Consider the following 20,962-nt stretch of genomic DNA (forward strand, 5'->3'; position numbering starts at 1 on the left):
TAGGAAAAGGGGCTACACCGAAGGAGAAATAAGTGTAGCCAGTCAAAATTTCAGATCACAGAAGAAGCATGAAAGGGCAGTGAAGATAAAATGTGCCCAATGTTATTCGTAATCCAAGAATTAAAAATTCAGAGCACAGGGGCTGGAGAGGTGGCCAGTCGTTAAGAGCACTTGCTGCTCTTCCAGAGGAGACCCAAGTTTGATTCCCAGGACCCGTATGACAACTCACAAAGGCCTGTAATTTCACTTCCAGGGGATCCTAGCCCTCTGGTCTCCAGCCTCTTAGAGTACAGTACTAATGTGCGCATTCAGCCCCCCCAATATAAAATAAAAAATAAATGTCAATCTTTAAAAAAAAAGGAAGACAAAAAGAAAATTCGAAGTACAGTGACAGGATGTAATAATCTATCTAAATGGCAAAGTTTTGTTTGGGATTTTCGGGTTCTCTCTCTCTCTCTCTCTCTCTCTCTCTCTCTCTCTCTCTCTGTGTGTGTGTGTTGAACACATGTTTGCAGGTGCATGTGTCTGTGCATGTGGATGGAGGTCAGAGGTCAACCTTGGGTGTCAGTCTTCAGGTGCCATTCACCTTGCTTTCATGTGGGATCTTTCACTGACCTGGTACGTGCTATGTATACAAGGTTATCTGGCCAGGGAGCCACAGGCAGCTGTGTCCACATCCTCAGTGCTGCCATTACAAGTGTGTGCCTGACTTTTCCAGCTGGGTTCTGGGGTGGAATGCAGGCCCTCATGCTGTTGTGGTGAGGGTTTTGCTGACCAAGATACCTCCTCACCCTCTGTCTGGTGGTTTTGGTTTTTCTGTGCTTGTTTTTGTTTTGTTTTAGTTTGTTGGTTGTTTTGTTTTATCCTCTCCAAAGCTGATTAAAGGCAATGAAATATGGACCATCCAATAGGTCTATGGAAAATGTAGGCTGGTATTGCTTGACAGAGAATGATTGCTAAAATATTCATACTTTTGATCTATTGATCTCTCACCTGGGAATGAAGACCAAGGTCTAGAGTTGTTTATGTGGCGAGGAGGGGCCCACATGAGCTCAAATACTGTGCAAATGCAGTCTCTGGGTTGAGAAGCGTGTCCTTTCTCAGAGGCACCCTAATGACTCCAACCTTTATTCCCAAGGACCACTGAGAAGTACAGAGGACTGTTGAGCATAAGGGGGCAACTAGGAGAAAGCTAGGTAGGGGGCAGTTAGGGGAGGTGAGAGCAGAGCCAAGATGTCCAATCAATATATTAGTCAATGACTGCTTGTGTTTTCATGGGTTTTATTTTTATGTGTCTGTGTGTTTCTTGCGATTTTTCTTTTTATCCTGTTTATTTTCTGAAGAGAGGAAGAAAGGGCGTGGAGTTGGGTGGGTGGGAAAGTGGGGAGGATCTGGGAGGAGTTAGAAAATGTAGAGAGAATGGAAGTAAGGCATCGGGACAACTTGGGCACAGGAGTCATATGACTAAAATATATGGGTATGTGCCACACTGTGAATATATATATATATATATATATATATATATATATATATATATATATCTTAAGATGATGAAGTCTCAATACAAACTTTCCAGACCAGAATCTCTTGTTCATGAGCAGAGGAAAGAGAGCCGTGTCTTGATGCAAGTGTTACACACACACTCTAGATTCTCAAAAATCAGAGCTTCCTGCTTGTTTCTCGAGTACTGTGAATAGTCTTCCCGTTGCTGACACGGAAGCCCATCTGTCAGTGTGCAATTTGTTCAATTTTCTAACATGGAGACTTAGGACATGTGCTGTTTTGAATGAGAATGTCCCCCATAGGCTCAGATGCTTGTATGCTTGGTCTGCAGTTGGTGGCACTGTTTGGGTAGGTGTAGGAGATGTGATCTTGCTGAAAGAAATACGTCACCAGGTGTGGTCTTAAGGTTTAAACTCTCTCTCTCTCTCTCTCTCTCTCTCTCTCTCTCTCTTGCTCTCTCTCTCTCTCTCTGTCAGCTTGTGATTGCAGTTGAAACTTTTAACTCTCAGCTTGCAGCTCCAACCATCATGCCTGCCTGCTACCATGCTTCTCCACAGCGATGGTGATGGACCCTTATCCCTCTGCAAACTCAAGTCAAGCAAATCCTCCCTCCTATAAGGTGCCTCCGTCCATCAAGCAATAGAAAGGTACCTAAGACAGGACAGAATAAGTATATGTACAAACATGTGCAGGGACTTGCCTAGTATCATCTGGCAGTGGGATAAGTTTAGATCTGACCTGTCTTTGGGTTGTTCTGGACACTGGGAATCATAGATCTAGACCAGGGTAGAGCGTTCTGAGACAGATTTGCGAACCGAGTCAGTATCTTATAAACTGAAGCTCTGGCCATGTCAGGGGTCACATAGGACTTTAGATAGACTTTAGAAAACAGAGATGTTCCCTCTCAACAGCTTCATCATCCCCTCAACTAGACCAAAGCAGGGACTTTTGCAGGGAGAGAAGATCCACAAAGGGGTAGAAAGCCTCCGGGATACACAGGGAGGCCTCGGAAACAAGTCCGTGTTCAGCTCACTCTACAGGAAAGATGAAGAGTCAGACTCAGACTCGGAGGCCGTGCCGTAGACTTGGTATTTCCGCTCCCTGGGAGCACTTAAAGTGGGGAGTTGAGAAAGGCTACTGGGATTCCAGTGGGCTCCAGTATCAGCTGTGGTTAGAGTTCAACAGACTGGACGACAAGACCCTACCCTCAAGTCATCCTCCCCTTTGGCCTGGAGCCTGCTTGGCTAATACCTGGTGCCTGCGAGTGAGCGTAACCTGGCTGGTACGGAAGTGACAGCTGCAGAGAGCGATGGGCAGATGAGGCTGGTACACAGCATCAGGTCTGGACAATGGGCGGAGCCGGGGTAGCTCTTTGGCAGTGGGCTTGGCAGAACCAAAACAGCCAATCAAGAAACGTGTTTAACTCTTGTTCAGATGGATCACTGTGCTAGATGTTGGTGAGAGAAAGAGGGGAATAAGATATGATGGCCCCTGCTCTAATTAATTAAAACTAAAATAAAAAGCAGAAAAAGCCAGGCGTGACGTAGTAGGGAATATAAGCTATGCATAAAGGAGAAATTGAGAACAAAGCAAAAAGAAATAATCCAGATAGGGGATTAAGAGATGTGGGTTTATCATCAGCTCTGAGCCTCTGGTTCCTTCATCTGAGAAGTCAGAGAGCTGAAGCAGAGACTTATGTTCCCTCCCTGGTGTCGTAGTGTCCAGTGAATAGTAAACAACCAGAGGAGTGGTTAGCAGCATCGATGTTGACTAGATGGTGCTACATGAAGCTAGAGCTTCAGTGGGAAGCCGGGGACAAGCCTGGCCAAGTCTGCTGTTCCCATGTTTCCTTGCCTGACACGGAGTAGCATGCTAGACACCTGCCACACCTCTCAGTTGCAAGGTGTTCACCGCTACAACCCAAGCCTAGTTTCCATGCTACATCAACCACCCTAATAGACCACTGGTGCTTTGACTTCTACACTTGCTCCCTATAAGCGTCAGTGAAAATGTTAAACTCCTGCCCAATTATTGTTCTGTGCTGTTACAAAACCTCCAATAGCTTGTAGCAATGACATCTAAACTTCCCACCTTCTCCGTAAGGCGATTCCTGAGTGGATTCTGTTCACCTAGCAGAGCAAACGTCTTACCGTGACCACACAGCCCTACATAGCAGCCATGCTAGAGAGTGCTCCGGGATATGAAACTAGACAAGCGTGCTCCAAGCCCAGCCTTTGCACTCAGTCTCTTGCTCCAAATGGCCTTGAGCACCCCGTTCTCAATTCAAATGCCATCCTCTGAGAAATCTTCCCTGGCTTCTTGGAAAGTCACACCTGCCCCAGTGGTTTTAAAATAGTTTGATGCGGAGATGTTTCTAGAACCGCAACTCAGAAACGGGGGGGGAGCAAGACAGACTCCCAGCTCTCTCTCCTCTACTTGAGCAAAACAGCTCTTCTGTGGTCTGTTTCCAGGAGAAATCTCACTGAAGAAAGCATCCTATGACTTACACCATTTGGAGACCACTGACATATTTTTAGGTATGGCCCCGCATGGATCACCTTTTGGACAGCAAACTCCAGTGGCTGCTCTGTCAATGACGAGCCCATACCTTTGGCAGAAATGGCTCATAGGCCCAACCCTCCTGCCTGCTGACCCTGCAAGAAGCCCCCAACTCTCTCGACACAGTCTCTAGGCAGCTAGCCACAGCCAGCCAGTCCCAGCTGGTGGGAATGAGGAATAAAAACTAATTAGCCTCTCCGTGCCAGGATTCTTGCCGGCCTGGGCTCAGAGTTCAGGAGTCCAGTTTAGAAGTAGATGTGGTGCCGTTCCAAGAGGCTACAGGCTGAGAGAGCTTGCACTAACAAGACCTGCTGGCGAGCAGGCGGTGCCACCCTGCAGACCCACGCTGCCTAATGTCCCTATTTGTAAACCCCGTGCACAAGCAGACAGTCACAGCTCACAGCAGCAACTGGCTGTGTGTATGAGTGCCTCCTTGGATGGCTCGCCCACGGCTCCCACTCCCTCCAATGGCTATCTCCTCAGGTTCTTCCAGAAATCACACATCTTGAGTCACTTGGCACCTTTCCACCCTGTTCCGCACACTCCTGTGTCCGAGCCCTGTCAACAGCCGGCTGCAAGAATGATACTGTCTCGGGATTCTAACGCGGCTGCTCTCACCAGTGCCCTTTGGTCCAGTGAGGGCAGAAGAGAGGAAACCGGTTTCCTAACCAGACCCCCAGCTCCCACTCTTACTCCAGTCACAGCGTCCCCTCCACCTCCTCCATGTCACTGCCATCTCTAATTAACGTTTCTCTGGTTGCCAAATCCTAGAGTCCAGTTTTCGCTCTTGCTAGCTGTAATTTCTCGGCTGGCTGACAGCCTCCTCCTGATTGGATCTCTGGGTTTCCAAGCTAACCCTGAAGCCAGGCTTGCTTGCACTTTCCTGGCTATTTCCTCCAGTCTTCCAGGTGTTCCTCAGCTTCCATTTGCTGTTTTGGAGCTTCGAGTTCCTGAGTTTCCTCTTGAACTACATTACACGCGCTGACAGTGACTGTTCTTCTCTGGCTAGGAACTGCCCCATGTGTGAGCAAGCAGAGTAAGCTTCCTTCTTAGCTCTCCCGTCCCAGGTACACAGGATGTCACGGATGCTCTCCGGGCAATCAGTGTTCAGTGCTACTCTTTATGCTATCCTCTGCATATTTTCACCAATAACTCTGGTGTTGGAAACCAAATCCCTAAATTCATATGTAAGTGGGTGACACTTTGAGGTGCCTGATTACTGCAGGCAGAGTAATTAGCACCAAATGAGTGGTGTTCTCATGGCAGGAAGAAGCTGGAGAGATGGCTCCGCAGTTAAGAGCACCTAACCGGATGCTCTTCCAAGGGGACTGGGGTTCAGTTCCCAGCATACACATGGCACCTCAGAACCTTCTGTAACTCCAGTCCCAGAGGATCCGGTGCCCTTTTCTGGCCTCTGTGGGGATCACATGTACTTGGTGCATAGGCACACATGCAGGCTAAACACCCACACACATAAAAACAAAATGTCAAAACGCTGTTCTTGACAAACAAGAGTGGCTTGAGCAAGCATCCTTGCTCTGGCCTCATGATGCCCTCCCCTCTGCACTCAAAAAAAAGGGAATCTCCCACCTGAGATTGGTGCCATGGTTTTGCACTCAGCAGAAACTTGAGCCAAACAAACACCCAGTCTGAGACAACTTTACGTCACCTTCTGGTATGCAGACATCCTGAGAAATACATCACTATGCAATAGTAACTGCAAAAATACCACGAGAGTGTGTGGGAAGAGGAGGCAGGAATTTATCGGCTTCACGGCCATCTTCTAGCATTACTGTCATGTATCTGGCCTGTGGCTGACTACAAAATCAATACGAAGCTGCATTAGTTAACTCTCCTCATTGCCGTAACAGAATGCCAGGCAGAGATAACCCAAGGAAGGAAGGAAGGAAGGGTTTATTTGGGCTTGTAGTTTGGACATCCATCTGTCGTGGCAGGGTAGGCATGGTGGAAGGCGTGTGAGACCCCTAGTCACACAGTATCCTCAGTCAAGAAGTTGGGGGGGTACCAGGGGAGGAGGAGGGGAGAGGGAAAGGATATGCTGGCGCTCAGCTTGCTTTTGTCTTAGTCAGGCAAGGATCCCAGCTCATAGACCAAAGCTGCCATTTAGAGTGTGTCGCCCCACCACAATTCAATCTAGAAGGTTCCCCACAGACATTCCCAGAGCTTTGTCCCGTGATGCCTCTAAATTCCATCAAGCTGACAATCATGATTAACTACCACTGCACAGGACTGTGTTCTGTTAAAACAACAACAAAAAACGAGACTAAGACACCGACGACCCAATTAATACGCCTGCAAGTCTCTGGCTTCTGCTCCTTCAAGGCCTTAATTCCTGTATAGGGTAGGGAAGCATCCTGGCTTATGGGAGGGAGTGTCTCGAATGTGAGACTTTCAGTCCTAACACTGGGAAGCCCTAAGAAGATTGACTTCTTGAGGAAGTGCTGCCTGCTCTGGAGTCAAGAGGCAGACCATAGTGGTTCATCCTAGGAATTCTGCCTACCCTGGAGTCAAGAGGCAGACCATAGTGGTTCATCCTGGGAATGCTGCCTACTATGGAGTCAAGAGGCAGGCCATAGTGGTTTATCCTGGGAATGCTGCCTCTAAATTAGGACAATATAGAAATACAGATCTGTGGAATGTGTTACCATTGTTAAGAAATACCAGGTCAAGCCAGCATTGTTTAGGGGAAGCTAATTCTTTTGTCACCACGAAATAGGTGCATGTGATCAGCAGCCCAGTAATACGTCCATCCATTCCAGTACTACCGTAAAGGTTAGTGACCATGATGGAGTATTTTTAAGCCAGTATTTACAGCCAGAGTTGAATCTTCCTCTGGCTGACTTCTGAGCATTCATTGCAGGTGCATAAGACCAACATGATGGTGTCACCTCTACAGTAGTTGCTGCGTTAGCCTATGTAGCAAGGGTAGGGTAGCACGAGTGTTTCCACAAGCCTTAATGATGCTTAGAGACACCATGACAGTTACCCCATGGCAATGGACCCTGTGGAGAAATGACATCAACTGTAGGCCTCAGGCTAGGCAGCAGGAATGCCCTTACTAATTCAAGAAGCCATCTCCTAGGAAACTGAAGTCCATGTGAGGGTTCTCACAAGAATCCAGATCAGTTACATATTGTGTGCATGGGCATTTCTCCAAATATCTATTTCTTTTGTGACCAAGATGTGCCCAAAACCTTACTGTCACATAATTTCTCCAGCTCTCTAGAGCTAGAGATCCATCTGTGTGACATTTTCTGCTCCCAGGAATGAGGGATGACGTCTTCGTGTTCCCAGCTCTAGCCTGTTCCTCTATTGCTATGCTGTGAGAGGTACTCTGCTCTGACCGGAAGTCTTCAGGTTGCTGTGGAAATGGCCCATAGACATGCATGTTGGGATGCCTGTTCCTTGTAGACATGCATGTTGGAGTATCTGTTCCTTGTAGACATGCATCGGGGTGCCTGTTACTTGGAGACACTCAAGTTGGGATGTCTGAGAAGCAGTCTCTTCCCTAAGATCACCCCTTATTCTCCATTCTGGTTTTTAAAACCTTAGAGGTGCAAATCAGCAAACAGAAAAAATATCCCTCCTCCAGGATTCATCCCAGAAAGCTGATGTACACTAAATCCTTCCCTCACTTAGATTAAACGCCCCAGCAGCACTCAGCTCTTGAGAACACTTTATAACTATGTTCACACCTGCACAGAATATAAATTACTGTTGCATTATACACCATTGCATCATCAGGCATTAACAGGCAGGCCACAAGGTTTTACATCAAAGGTGCCTTTGGGACTTGCTGGAATGAGGCAAGAGATGTTGGATGTTTTGGGGGGAAGTAAGCATGTTGCAAGGGATGAGACTCTGCATCAACTGCAAGCTGTGAGAAACTTACAGGCTGAGACACTGCTAGGAGCTGACCCCAGAAACCACACACCCAGGGCAGAAGGGATTTCGTTTGTGTTTGTGTTTTGTTTTTTTTAATTCATGGGGATTTATCTTTATATTACAAGGCTGTCCTATACCACAGCATGCATATATATATACACACACATATATATATATATATGCCACAGTAATGTAGCATTCTAAGTCAAGAAGCTATAATGACTGGGTCATTCATAGATTGGCACCAGCTCTAGAGAGAACATAGTTGGCAGTTTATTTTTAAAATTTTATTTTATGTATATACATTTTTTCCTGCAGGTATATATGTATACACCATGTGCCTGGGTACCGGCAGAGTCCAAGCTGGGAATCAAATTCTCTGGAACTGGTGTTATAGGTGCTTGTGAGCCGTCACATAGGTACCAAGAACCAAACCTAGGTAATCTGCAGGGACAGTAAGCACTTTTAACTGCTAATGCTTTTTTCCAGACCCCTTGTGGCCTTTTAAAAATCCATAAGTTGGACATGTGTGGGTATCACTAACTGTGGGCCAAAATGTTTGAAAAAAGACTTTGTTTGTATGACCGACCTGCCGAGACATGCCCACTGACGCAGTAGTTGATGCTCCAAGACATGCCCACTGACGCAATAGTTGTTCAGCATCACAGGAGTAACCAACCAGTTTCTGGATGGATTTAAGTCCTGCTCTACAAGATGAAACTATTGTTGGGTCAAGAATGTACAGCTAGCTGGGTCATATGTCCTAAGGAAGAATCTACTGTTATTCTGCTAAATGGACATGGTTGTAAACTGGCTCCTAATGACTCGTTGTTATTCCCATAGATTAGTGCATATCACTACCCACATCACAGGAGCTTCTATTTATAGTAGATGGTGATTACCTCAAAGACCCACCAGTATCGGAGTGCCAGGGAATCAGAGAACACAGAATGCTCAGCCTTAAGTAGAACATCTATACTTAACCCCTCCTCTCAAGTCTCAGGGATCACCGTGAAGAGAGGAAGGAAAGACTGAAAAGAGCCAGAGGCCATGAATGGCTACAACCTTGGTAGATCTACCAACCACACTCCCGAAGAGAGCCACACATTCATGAATACATGGGCAACACAAAAATTGGACTTGATAGCCGGGCGTTGGTGGCGCACGCCTTTAATCCCAGCACTCGGGAGGCAGAGGCAGGCGGATCTCTGTGAGTTCGAGGCCGGGCTGGACCGATAGCCTCCAAAACAATACAGAGAAACCCTGTCTCGTAAAAACCAAAAAAAAAAAAAATTGGACTTGATGGGTGGAAAAAAGAAGACATAAAGTTGGGTGGGTAAGCACGGGGGCTAATCTAGAATTTGGAGGATGGAATTAATATGGTCAAAACTCACTGTATGGAATTCTGAAAGAACTATTTAAGTGTGTGTGTTTGGGGGGGGCGGCCCGGATGACGACGATGACGATCATCCTGTTTGTAGTGAACGTTATTGACTTTCCCCCGGGGGTCATTCACCAAATAACACAGTGCAACAACACTTCACACTGCTGGCTCCCTGGTTTTGAACTTTCAGCTTCTAGAACAATGCAAATAAATTTCTTTTAGCAAAGCCAGTTTTTCTGCAGTTTTTTTTTGTTACATCAGTCCTAGCAAACTGATGCAGCAGGTACATAGAAAATAATTGGTTTAACAGAATTATATTTTAACGTGTAAAACAATGTAGTAAAACAAGACTGTCTGGGCTGGGCCAGTGACTCTGCTGGTAAAAGTCTTGCCTTGTGAACGTGAGGATTTGAGTCCAGCCCCCAGAACTCACATTAACCTATTGGGCGCCGTGGTACAAGTCTGTGATTCGGGCACTGGAGAAGTAGGAACAGGAGGACCCCTGGAGCTCTATAGTTTGCTAGTGTAGCTTAATGGATGATCTCTGGGACTCATCAAAGAGAGGTCTCAAAGGAGATAGAAGTGTCCCAGAGAATGCTGACATTCTCCTCTGCATGTGTACCTGGACACACATACCAAGAATGTCTGTTTCCAGACTTGACGGCTATCCCACAGCTAGAACAGACGCCCAAATGTACCCATATGAAATAACAGCAGCTCGGAATGCTGAGGCTCCTTGTCCCTATAATCCCCCTCGCCTGTGTTGTCTGTGCTCATGCCTTCTCATCATGTAAAACCTTTGTTACGAAATTCAGTGACTCCAGCAGCATCTACACTGAAGTCAGACCTGGTGGTTGAGGTGGATCCTTCTGGGTTACGAAGCTTGTGGACTTTTGCATGAAATATAGACCTCAAAACTTAGAGAAAAAGAAAGTAGAGGCATACCTGGTCTACCCAGACTCTGGTATTCCACTTACATTGTGATTTTATTGCTCAGTTTGTCTGTCTCTTTGTCTCTCTCTGTCTCTCTGTCTCTGTCTCTGTCTCTGTGTCTCTGTCTGTCTATCTGTCTGTCTGTCTCTCTCTGTGTCTCTCTGTCTCTGTGTCTCTCTGTGTCTCTGTCTCTGTCTCTGTCTCTGTCTCTGTCTCTCTCTCTCTCTCTCTCTCTCTCTCTCTCTCTCTCTGTGTGAAGGCATTCACACACCCGTGCCTGAACTGTACCTACTTGTGACTCAATTGGTACCTTGAGTCTCAGGAAACGTTCTTTATTTTTTCAGAAACTCAGCATCAGAATAATACCTTCTCTGCAGGATTATTTTGAAGAGTGATAATAATACATGTGAAAAAGCTTAGAGAAGTTAAAATTGCTTTCTATATGTAAGGTATAATATTAGAAATGGAAAGCTTTAAGTGAGGCGGAAGAAAAATGGTTCTTAAGGACAGGCAAGAACTGTAGCTGCTGTTTCCATCTCTGTCAGCAACTCCGTTCTCCCATGGCCTCAGCCCAGGGTAAATGCCAACCCAGAGCCACTGCTCTCAACAGAAAGCAGGGAATGGACTCTGGGCATGCTCTGTCCTGTGCAGACTTTCCAGCCACAGAGCACAAATTCTTCCACAGACTTTCTTGGGAATGAATTTGTCTTTAAACCCCTGAGAGGTCACGGTCTCTTGCGGGAACCACATGACATATGTGGCCTCATGGGACGTATGAAGAAGTTTGTCTCACCAGTGTGCTCCATCAGGGAAACAAAAGGAACCAGCCTCAAGAGAAACCTTGAGACGCACCGCACAGTTTGATTCAGGGATCTTTCTCAAAAATCTTACTCTTAGCTCATTTTTTCTTGGTTATGGAGTGACTAAGGGAAAAGTTAAAATGAATTTAGGGATGTATACACTACTCGAATAGATATCTCAAGTTCCCTGCCAGATGATGTTTCTACCCCTCCCTCCATATAACATCACTGCCAGAGGTCTCACAAACACACACACACACACACACACACACACACACACACACACACACGCCAATAGGCATTTCCCCTGCAAATTATCTTAACTGTTCTGCACCTTAAGCCACTAAATAGGATTCTGCCAGCATTCAACATTCCTATCTAAGTCAGTGTTATGGGGGGGCACATACACATGGAGGCCAGAGGCTGATGTAGATTACCTTCCCCAATCACATTCCAGCCCCGCTCTTGAGGCAGAGGCTCACTGAACCTAGAGCTTGGTAGGTTGGCTAGACTGGCCAGTCGGTGAGCTCCGGACATCCCCCTGTCTCTGCTTCCTCAGCACTACAGTCACAGAGGCGTGCTGCACGCCACACCAGGCATTTGTATGGTTGGTGAGGATCCAAACTCAGGTCCTCGTGCTTGGTAGGCAGCAGGCATTTTATAGACCGAGTCGGGTGCTCAAGACTCATAAAATCTTAACTAGAAAGTGACTTACACTGTACTGCCAAAATTAGCATGCTTCCATGGATGCGGATTTGTGCTGCTTCAAGGTTTTTCAGGATTACAAAGGGTCTTGGAATAAACATCCAAGGTGGGATTTATAGAACTGCTGCCACAGAGAATGGGACCCTGGAGTCCTTCCGGAATGCTGAGGTAGCCTTAGGGGTTACCTGTGCGTATGTGTTAAGTGATAATGATGGCTGAAGTCTGTAATTTTTAATCTATGTATCACACTCTTTTTCTTTTGACTAAAACACCACCACTGCCCTTTCTCATGAGGAAGCCATTCTATGGTCTCAGTGATGAACTCAAGAATAGCCATGAAGTCCAGCCTCAGTTACTGACCTCTGTATTTCTTGGGATTGAGGTGAGATTTTTATATACAAATGTGTATTCATATATATATATATGCAACGAATATATTAATAGATGCACAACATAGCAATGATTAATATATTAATGTACCCAGTGAATTAACTTTATATTCATGAGGCAATCCTATGTTGAATTAAATTATTTAATCTGAAGGCCTCAAGCATATGAAAAGTATTTGACTTTGGCATTCAGCCTCCAACTATTCCACTGCAGAAAGAGCTGAGAACGATCCATTTCATTGCCTTCTGCCACACTCATTGAAAACACAAGTCTTACAGGTGAAGCGACTGCTGGCCCAGGCTGCTTTGCCCGCCTGACCCTGGACATTTCATGGACAGTGAAGGAAGATGCGGTATGAGCATTCCCACAGAGTGTGTGTGGCGGGGGAGCTCTGGGAAGGAAGCGATTCACGAGTGTAGCATCACACATTTTCCCACGTGAGTCTTTGCAGCTTCTCACCCATCTGGGCCTTGGTTTAGAGCTGAGAAATAGCGGGATCCAACTGGCTTCGCCACAGAACCGAGTGGCAGCTACAGCTGTGCAGAAAGGAACATTCTCCAACTGCGATCCGTGGGCTTCCACGAGCCCCCTCGAGCTTGCCATCTTCCTGCCTGCTTCTCTTTTCTCCTCTTTCGGGTGACGGTGGTCCAGAAAGCTAACTGGGAATCTTGGGGCGGAAGGCAGTCCTGCCTGGGTTTCTTAAGGGGGGGGGGGTGATGATGAAACCACAGCTTTCTACAGGCATTTTATGTCGCTGAGTCCTCTTGCCTGTTCTGGCCCTTCATCTCAAGTACCATCAAAACTTTTGCAGAGGAAACCACATTGTCCCAGGGGGGCTAGCATGAAGCCGAGTACATGCAGCTATGTCACTATTCGTAAGGTCATGTTTGGTAGTCATATGACTCTCCTGGTCTAGAAGTATGCAGGGTCAACCCTCACCAGCTTCCAGATGGGACAACTGCAGCATATTGGGGTGTTGTTCAGTGGAGTGAGTTCTCCATTAAGAATCAGAAAACCAAGAAAAAAATCAGAAGACCTGGGCTTTCCTTAGGGTTTTATTGCTGTGAAGAGACACCATGACCAGGGCAACTCTTATAAAGGAAAACATTTTAATTGGGGCTGGCTTACAGCTTCAGAGGGTTAGTCTATTATCGTCATGGCAAGAGGCATGGCGGCGTTCAGGCAGACATGGCGCTGGAGAAGGAGCTGAGAGTTCTACATCGTGATCCACAGGCAGCAGGAGACGGAGATCCACGGGCAAGACTTTAGCTTTTGAGACCTTAAAGCTGCCCCCCCAATGACACACTTCCTCCAACAAGACCACACCTATTCCAACAAGGCCACCCCTCCTAACGGTGCCAGTCCTATGAGCAAGCATTTAAGCACATGGGGGCCATGCCTATGCAAACCACCACACTGGGCATTGGCTCCATGTCTTCCCACAAAATGAGAAGGTCACTTAATTGACGGGAACTGGACCAGACCTTAAGGGTCTTTCTACACAAGTGACCGGAAGGGGCAGTGGATAATATGGGTAGATGTCACTATTTGTCACCAATGTGCATATGAGGCTCAACTCCAAATTGCCTTGATTTGAAACGTGGAGGGATAGAGCCCAGCTGTTCAAGTGTCTGGAAGAAATTGGCTCCTGAAAGAAATCTCTCTGGCTTTTGTCCTATCTGGTCTGAGCCAATGCCATGTTAATTAGTACAGGAAGAAGCTGGTGTGGGAGCCAGGGGATCAGCTGAGCTGGCCACTGGTTTGCTTTATGTTTCCATCTGCCTTGGCCATTGGGGGAAGAAATCTATACCCAAGTGATTTTTAAAACATCTTTACTGTTACTGAATATAAACATAGCTGCTTATGGACAAAATATTTATACATATGTATTTGTATAAATATACATACACACATGTGTATTATATATATGTACACATGTGTATTTATATAAATACACACATACACATACATTACATTACGATAAGCATTATTTCATGTGTTTCAGAAATATTAGCCTTTTAAATTCTCCAAGAAACTTTATGAGATTTAGATGAGGAAACTGAGGCACACAGAAGTTCCATACATTGCCTGAGGTATCCAACCCGTGCTTTAGATACGTGCTATGCTGTCTCTCACCACCACTACTCCATGTCCACGTGTCCTGCCTCTCCAGATGGAGGGAAACCAATGGCAGCAGAGAAACTACTTTTCCCTCATAGCACACACCTAGGAGCCCATCAGAAGTGCCCCTAACTTTTCTTACTACCTATGTCACCAGGGGAGAAATGACTCTTCACTGGGAGGAAGCAAGATTTCCAGGAAGAGGAAGATAGAGGTTAAGAAAGAAAAATGAATTAAAGGCAAGACAGTAACGTTTTCATTGTAGCTTCTCGACAGGTCGGGAACTGAATTCAGTGGGCAGAAGAAAACCCCCGGGAGCCCAGAGTGCCTCAGCACACAGAGGGGTCCGCTCCCCCAGCCAGGCTAACTGCAAACAGGCCTCTGCCCAGCAAGCTGCCTCCTCTCCAGGCTCCAAGGGATGCTATTTATTCTCCATTCTAACTTCAAACTATAACAAGAGGAGACACCACAGAAGAGAAGGGGCAGGGAGCTAGGAGCACTATACTAGCTTTTTTTTAAAAACACTTTTGGTTTATTTGTTTCTTGGTTTCTCAAGACAGGGTTTCTCTGTGCAGCCCCTGGCTGTCCTGGAACTCGCTCTGTAGACCAGTATGGCTTTGAACTCACAGAGATCCACCTGCCTCTTCTTCCTGAGAACTATAACTAAGAGACGTGTGCCACCACCACCTTGCTGTACTTAGCTATTGAAAAGGCTGGTGGACAACTGTGGCTTGACCTAGCTGTAGCCAGGCTTACTAATACCTATTCCCGTGCTTCCGTTTTAGAATGATTTGTCTGAGGGAACATTCCGATCCACAGAGAAGGTATCACGCAAGCACCAGCAAGCCAGAAAGGCAATAAACAAGCAAACAAGAAAACCCAAGCCTCCACGGTTGTCTGCGCCACTGAGGAGTGGAATAGGGGAGCAGACATGTCTGGGTCCCACACCTTGGCCTCTTCCCTAGCTGTCATTTAGGGAAGAGCCCCTCCCCCACCACCCTCCTGAGGTAAGTGGAGACATTTCCAATCCATGTGCCTTAAACGAGAAGGCTGAGGGGAGAGTGCCGCCCGAACCATGTTCACAGCCATGCTAAGTGGGAGCCCTAAGAAGTTGTATCCCAGAGGCTTCTGGGAAATGTGATTTTTTTTTTCACGGAGCTTAACTGCTAATGTTAAAAGCTGAGCCACAGAGAGCATTTTAATTAATTACCTGTTATTTTTTTTAAAGCAAATTAGAACCAGGAGCATGGTAGCATCTTTGAAGAGAAGCAGCTGGATTTTGTCAGGGTGGCGGCGGAAGGACACAGCCTTGGCATCCCTTCCTTTCCAAGGGCCACACGGGAGAGCGTGGGGGGTCAAACACCATACAGACTCACACTGTAGCTTCCTATAAAGCTCCTTAAGCACTACCTTTTTTTAGACAAAAGGGAATTCCTGCTTCATTCACCAAAGTCCAGTTACACAGCAATAAATCAAAAACAGAAATGTACTAATAACACATGAAATCCTACATTGGGCTGAATGAAGACCTGGGCTACCACTCCTGGAAGGTGGCCACTCCAGGCTCAACAGTAGTAGCTTTATTTCCTAGGTGGATGTGGGAAGCCTAAAGGGAACGAGAAGGGAACATCTGCTGGTTTCCACCTTCAGCCTCAACACTAGCTGCCCGTGAATCCCTCCTAATATCTTCACAATGCTCTCTGTTGTGGCATCAGCTCCCTGCCATACTCTTTCCCTGGGAACCTGTCTGTCCACACCATTTTCCTGGGCGTCCTTTAAGCACAGGGGCCAAGCACATTTATTTGTACCTGTGTCTGGGTGACAGTGGCACAATGCCTCACGTACAAGTAGGTCCCCAATTAGTGGTAGTCGAGTTGAATTCAGCTGTAAAATCAGAGAAATTATAGACACAGTAGTGTTCACACGTTAGAAAAATAAGACCGTTAAAAAAAAAAAAAGACTGACTTTGATTTGTGTCATTTTTAGTGGGAAGAACCCAAATCAAATCTACCTGAAACAACAGTGAGGCTTAAAATAAAGATGACAAAATGACAACTCGAAGCAGCCAGCAAAGACGGGGCACCCTGACACTTCAGAGGTTTTTACCACAACGTGGAGGATACGACTAGAAAGCTGTGATTCGGGATACTCACAACGAGGCCAGTGCCACCCAAAGTTTCTGCATTCAGATGCTAACCATGAGCTGAGACTTGAGGAGCGTACAGGACCTCACCAGGCAAAGCAAGGGCGCCCAGTTCGGGTGTGCTGAGTGCTCTATCTGAATGTGACATAAGACCATCAGTTGAGGGTACAGGACTCAAGATTGCTCCTGTCAAGAACTCCAGGCTGGGGACACAGAATTTTATTCTGTAAACATGAGGGAGCCACAGAAAATGTTTCATCAGGAAATGCTATGTAATTAGCATATTTTAGGAAAGTAGTATGTTTCCAAGGATGAATTCGGTGCAGAGCAGGGAAATGAGCACTTGCGGAATTCTTGTTTGGGGGCGAGGTGCTTCCGCAATACACGTTACCTCATCTCATCCTCACAATAACCCCAACGGGGCTGGCAGGGCTACCTCACCCTCACAAGCGAGAAATGCAAACTCAGGGACTGGCAACCAACTGGGGTGGGGTGGGGTAGAGATTTCTTCCCGGAGCCAAACGACTCCCAAAATATGGCAGTCTCAGTAACAGTGCAGACGGGGCTGGAGGGGGGGGCGGGGAGGCAAATGAATGGGCCACAGAGAACTTGTGAGAAGCGTGCTGGCAGATGTTGACAACGGACAGGAAAGGTGAGTGTCAAGATGGAACCGTGAAAGACGACATGAGGGACGGCCGAGTCTTCAGACGTCAAAAGCAAGGGAAAGAGTGGGTGGTGACATGTACGGGTGCCTACGGTCAGCCAAGTGTCTTCGTGTTCAAGAACCATACAGCGCGTGTGTGACGTGTGCAAGAGAAAAGACAAGTCCAATTGAAGGCGCGCCTAGGGTTCCAGAAGGACAGAAATGCGTGTGACAAAACACGAGACCCGTGTTCGGACGACCGGTTCCATATACACAGGCCACATTAGCTGCACATGTGTGCATGTGTGTGTGTGTGTGTTTGTATACATGTATTTGTGTGTGTGTGTGGTTTCTTTGTGTGTTTACGTGCATGTGCTCACGTGTGTGTATGTGTGCTGGAGATTTTCTTTTTGATAGGGAAATGTGTTTTTAGAGGAAAAGAAAGTCAGAAGCCCACATTTAAATTTGAGCGAAGGGCCTAAACAATAAATAATAATAATAATAATAATAATAAGAGGCACCGAGAAGTGGGGAAAACCTCAGTATATTGTCACAGAAGACAAAAGCTTCAGGGAAGACGGAGACAGAAAGCAGTAGAGAAGCCAGGAGGAGGGGTCTGAAGAGAACGCGGCAGTGGGTGAGATGGGGTCAGCACGCCTCTGGGAGAGCCGCGTCCCTGAGGGGGTGGGGATGGAGGCACTGGGTGGATGCAGAGCTGCAGAGGTTCTAAGTGGGGGCCACACTCCCGTAAGAGCCCCAAGCATTGCCCTTTGCCTCAGAGCACACGGAGGGACAGGACCCTTGCTACCCCACTTTCCAGTCTCACTAAGGCAGATTTCAGGTTCACACTCGCCACTTCCTCTCCTGCCTTGGAGCGTACCGGATGATGTATGGGGGGGGGCGGGAGGGGGCATCTATTACTCTACCGCGTCACAAATTATTTGAGAACTATAAGTAAGCTAATTGCTATTTGCAGGACGGAAGTGCCTGATAGGAAAAGCCCCCCAGACGTCAGAATGAAGTTAAGTTTGAGTTTGACCCACAGCTCCAGGAACTGAGTGTCCTTGCGCACGCGCAAGTTCCGGAACTGCAAAAGATCGGGATTCCACACCCATGCCTCAAGGGCTTGCTAGGTGGCAGGCTGGGCCTCAGCATTTCACACAGCAAAGCTTTTATTTCATTCTCACAGCAGCCCCGTGAGAGGCACACGCCATTTTACAAGCTGGGGAGACAGCTGGGTGAAGGACGAGAATGACTAAGGTTACAGAGTTGTAACTCATATTCTCACCCCAGGGGACCACCGTCACTGCATGTCAACTTGACGACACTGGCCACGCTCTGGTGGTGGAAGGGACTCTCCGTCTGCTGTCCCGCGGGAAGCAAAGATCCTGCTCTGGCTGGTGAGAGTGGAGGGGACCCCCTCCGGTGGGTGGACGTCAGCGATTCTCGTGTCTGGCCTGCTGGTGAAGCCTTCAGGCCCATTTCCTCAACCCAGGTGCCTCCCCGCAGTGCCTTTCCCTTTCTCCTGCCGCAGCTAGGGACAGAGAAGGAAGAAGACCCAATAGTATGAAGATACCATAAGGCCCGCCACTGACTTGACCGAACAACTCTAGGCTGGTTTCGGGCCTCTCTGGATTGATCTACAAAGTGAGGGTGGTAATGCTGGCCTTAAAGGCTGCCAGCAAGAAGGGAGGAGACCATGTCCGAACCCTGAATGGTGTCTACCTTTGATCCAGCACAGCTGCTGCATTCCCCATCCCCCCACTGGGCCTCTTGAATGAGACCTTGCCTTGCCTTTAAAGCCCTGCAAGCTGTAGCCTCAAGGGAGCCTCAAAGCATTTTCTGAGAGGAGGGCACAGCCCACTGTGGGTGGGGCCATCCCTGGGCTGATGATCCTGGGTTCTATAAGAAAGCAGGCTGAGCAAGCCAGTGAGCAGCGCTCCTCCATGGCCTCTGCATCAGCTCCTGCCTCCAGCTTCCTGCCCGGTATGAGTTCCTGTCCTGATTTCATTTGATGATGAACAGCGATACGGAAGCATAAGCCAAATAATCCCCTTCCTCCCCAAGTTGCCTCGGTCACGGTATTTCATCGCAACAACAGTGACCCTGGCTAAGACACCCGGTCATACATGTCTGCCCCCTCACACTTTTCAGGTTACCAGCACCTCTTCCAAAGACTAGAATTACTTAGCATCGCCATCCTCGTCCTCTGTTTCTCCAAACTGTGTATTTAAAGGTATTGGCAATGAAAAGGAAAACAGCTCCTTTAGCACACTAAGTGACACAGGTTTCAGTTCTTCTCTAAGACCAGAAGCGACTCCAAGGCTAGGAAGAGTTTCATCATCTACAGTCTGCAGAACTTAGTGGGTACCTAAGAGCTGGCTGTCTATGGGATGACTAACAAGCATTGGGTGGGTTCAAATGGTTCCCTAAGTATGGAGGCTTGTCTTTGCACACCAGCATCTTGGAAACCCTCCATCTTCTGGTAGCGTCTGCAGATAGAGCATATGTGTTTCCAAGCCCCAAATCAGGATATGAGATATAAGCAAGCTCTAATATTAGGAAAATGTCTTGGGTGTGGACCAACTTCCCTATACTCATTTTCTAATTATTTTCGACATGGCAATAAAAAAATATAAGCACTGGCCCATCCATCTCAGAAATCCAAGTTCTGTCAGGATAAAGATGTTTGTCTACCAGAGGAGAATCTACTTGGACCTCCAGGACCATGCTCCTAAAATTTCTCCAAGGTCACTGTCCCTTAGGCTTCTGGGATCCCGGCACACGTAAGCTAATAAATAGATTTGGCTTGATATGGCTCATTCACAGAGCCCATGTAGCTCTGGGCCCGAGGTGGACCTCGCCATCCGGTGTATGGGCTGCCTTCAGGTCTTGCTCACAAGTCCTCTAGTTTCAGCCAGTTCTTAAAATTTCCAGCAGCACGGGGGAGCAGGAGGCCCTAAATCCTGTCTGAATTCTCCACCTGTCCAGTGGGGATGTACTTCATCTATCACAGGGGCTTGCTTAGTGGGGTCTGGTCCGGTTGGTTCGATGTCTCGTATGCTGTCATTGATCTCACCTTGCAGGCTCTGAGAGGCGCGGTGTATCTCAGCCAGGGAAGTAGTGGGGATGACGAGGAGCCACAGCCTGGCTATTTGGGGCCACTTCTCACCGCCTTTAGTTTCTTCCCCGTCATATCTGCACCTCCCTTCAACGCTTACCCTCCCGGCAGACGGGAGAGAGAGAGAGAACACATCTCCTCGGTTTACACCTGTTCCTCCCCCATCATTTCGTCCCTGGAACAGCTTCTACGCCCAATAGGTCTCCATTTGCTTCAGAACCCATCATTTTTTCTTTGATTTATGATTTGTTTTAAGGACTAGAGCTTGGATGACAAGTTCCCTTTCCTTGAAACCTGTCCATCTCCGTAGGAACAAAACCAGAAGAGCAATAGGAAGGGAGTCTTTTGAAGTTGCTTTAGAGATTTCCTAAGTTTCCATGGCAACTTGCCACTGTGGCGTCTCCACCACATTCTGGGGCTTTCTTTGCCACTAAGAGTAGGTACAGCAACCTGTTCTTTCTCAACAACCACCCGTCAGAGGAGAGGGTCTTCCCACTGCCCTGCCCCTCTCTCTTCTCATCCCTGTCCTCCATTCCATTCTTATGTGAAGCTCATTGTTTGGATGGACCAAGATTCAATGCAGAGGTGTCATTTCTATGCCTGGAAAGGCAGAGTCTTGCTTAGTGCTGAGGGATGGAGTCTTAGGGTATCTTAGCCCTAGTCTGGACCACATTGATTCACCAACTCAGACATTTCTGTGCTTGTACAGGAAAGCCAACTGGGAAGGGCCTGGACTGTGGAGAAATTATCCATA

At 47.3% G+C, this 20,962-nt stretch overlaps 1 protein-coding gene across 2 annotated transcripts in view; it reads right to left on the reverse strand.

Moving 5' to 3' along the window:
- The window catches only part of Tmem178b (transmembrane protein 178B), a 393,728-nt gene that overhangs the window by 10,230 nt on the left and 362,536 nt on the right, over positions 1-20,962 (reverse strand). The window lies entirely within an intron of this gene.

The sequence above is a fragment of the Mesocricetus auratus genome, unplaced genomic scaffold (assembly GCF_017639785.1).
Source record: "Mesocricetus auratus isolate SY011 unplaced genomic scaffold, BCM_Maur_2.0 Super-Scaffold_100019, whole genome shotgun sequence".
NCBI lineage: Eukaryota > Metazoa > Chordata > Mammalia > Rodentia > Cricetidae > Mesocricetus > Mesocricetus auratus.